Source organism: Athene cunicularia (genome assembly GCF_003259725.1).
Source record: "Athene cunicularia isolate RWA chromosome 3 unlocalized genomic scaffold, athCun1 chr3_part1, whole genome shotgun sequence".
NCBI classification, from domain to species: domain Eukaryota; kingdom Metazoa; phylum Chordata; class Aves; order Strigiformes; family Strigidae; genus Athene; species Athene cunicularia.
Window position 1 is genome coordinate 113,537,692 of NW_020799097.1, and position 2,588 is coordinate 113,540,279.

The window sequence follows — 2,588 nt, forward strand, 5'->3', positions numbered from 1 at the left end:
CCTGGGCAGAGCGCCCTTGGAGAGGCTGTCCTGGGTGAGAGTGGCTGGGGGGGGCTGGGCCGCGGACGTGGGGAGCGAGGCCTCGGTTCCCGCCTCTTAGTTGATGCTGGGGCACCCGTGGGTGTCAGCGTGCGGGTACCCGCGGCCTCCCAGCACCCCGGCTCCGCAGGGGGTGCTTCTCTTCCTTTTGCTGGAGGTGGCTGACAGAGGGAGGAGGGTTTGAGGCAGGGCCTGCATATCTGCTTCTGCCGAGATGCAGGAAGAGCTTTTAACGAAGGTGGTGTAATTTTTGGCCGTATTTTTTGGTTGGTTGGTTTCTTTCTTTGCTTGTTTGTTTTCCCCGGTCGTTCTGTTTAAGTACTATTTATCTTTTGCTAGTCAAGAAATAGCAGTTATCCCATTGTGGCTTGCACAGATTTATTATGGGTGTGATTAAGTCCTGTATAACTCTGCTTAGTCTGTTTATATTTGGCAATAGCTTAAAGAGTAATTTGCAGTTTAAAGATGAGTCTATATGTGCCTGAGATAAAATAACCTTACAAACAGTCCATTTGTTTGTGTCTACATTAAAGAAGATTCCGTTTACAGTTTCCTGTTTAGGAATTTTATTTTTTAAATCACTAACTAAAGGCAATAGCTGCAATAAGAAGTCGTGGTGTTTGCTTTGCCTTCCACTGAATAAAGTAATTGATGACTTGTTATACTTAGGTTCACCATCGATTATGTCTCTTCAGATTTGAGTAACTTGCAGATTCTTACCTCTACCCTTCAGGGTCATAAGAATAAAAGACTGTACAGTGACTTGCATGTGTAGCCCCTGTTTTTGAAGGACAGCATCAGCATCTCCTAGTTTGAGAGACTCTCCTTCCTGGCTTCAGCCTCTTTGGGTAACTTTGCTTAAATCTGTTGAATTTCTAGGGCTCCAGCAATGATCTAGAGTATCCACAGGTCCTGTTCTCATGAGACTGTACAGCGTGAAACCAGTTGAAGAAATTCTGGAGGCTGCCCTTTTAATGACTGGGAGGTGTGGCAGAAACTCTTGTTGAGTTTCTCCTCTGGCACCCCAGTAGTTCCTCTGCCAAGAGGATGAGGCAGCCCAGACTCCTGCCTACAGTGATCTATAGTATCATCTTGCCAGCCTACCAACTGTCCTCAGGAGCTGGTGCAATGTCTTCTCTTTTTAGTTCTTAGTGACAACTAGATTGCTGTTATTGTTGAGCGAGTCCTGGTAAGTTGCATTATTGAGATTTGTGGCTGGAATCCATGTAGGATTAATTATCAGAGACACAATTAGCTAAGGATTTCTGTTTTGCTTATTAGTGTTGGTGAACCATTACTTTTTTCCAGTGTCCAGTCAGTAACTTGCAGTTGTCAGTATTCTATATTAGGTATGTTTTTGTTTTGTTTACCTTTATAAGGATCCTGAGCAGCTGACTCTTTATCTTTTTTATAGTTTTGGGGTTTTATTTAAATTCCTGTGGTTTCAGTGATGTCTAAAAGAGGTTGTAGTTTGAAGGCTTAAAGCGTGTTTGCTTGTTATATCATTATTCATGCCTTTTTCCTTTATTGTCAATTCCTTACAAGTTTGAATGAGGATCAGAAATATGATCTTTACTTAAATAATGCTTTCAGGAGCTTTAATTAAGTTGGCTTTGGCAGATGAACTCCCATTCATCTTTGTATTCTTCCTTTTGTGTGAACTGTTCTCAGCTGTCACAAAGATGCTGAGGTGTCTGCTGACAGTACTCTTAATCTTATAGTATTGAGCCTTCATCTTTTGAAGGACAGTGGAAAGACAAGGCTGACAGCTGAAGTCTTTGTGTAAACTTAGGGATTGCCTCGTATCTCTACCACCCACTCTCGATTCCAAATCCAAGGGGAAACAGACTGGGAGGTTGTTGTTTCCTTGAGACATCTACTGTTAGAGCAGCAAGTCTTGAATTCTTCTAATTAATTACAAGGTCAGTCTGGCTCTTAAGAAGTACAAAGAGGTCAGTGCAGATGAGAAAGCTTGTTTAAAGCAGGTTCCCAGCCTGGTCCAGCTCAGATGGAAACAGGCTTAGTTCTGTAACAGTGCTGAAGTTCATGATGGGAATACTGTGCTCGTAAGTGTGAGAAATATAATCTATTTTTTAATATAGCTGAGAGCAGGAATACTTGGGCATGTGTTGTGCCCTGACCACAGAGGAGGGGACTAACAAGCGGTTCTTTAGCTGATACCTTGGGGTGAATTAAGGTTAAATGACACCAAATGGTCAAACTTAATAACAGTTTATTGATTACACCTTTGAATCACCCGAGGAGTTAATTTTCTGGCAATAAAGCAAAGCAATTGCCCTTTGTGCCTGAGGTTACTAAAAGGAAAGGAGAGAAAGGGAGAAAGAAAGGAAAAGAAGTGGGAGAGAGAGTTTGCCACCCTGGAATCCAGTGATGTCCTGTGCAGTTGGGTCTTCCAAGAGTGGTGGCTGCATACACAGCAACGCAAAACCTGAGCATTTAAGCATATAAGTCTCCGCCCTGTCTTCTCTCATGTTATCATAGGGAGGAGTTGCCATTGTGGAAACGATCAGGCGCTGAGTCTTGCATCA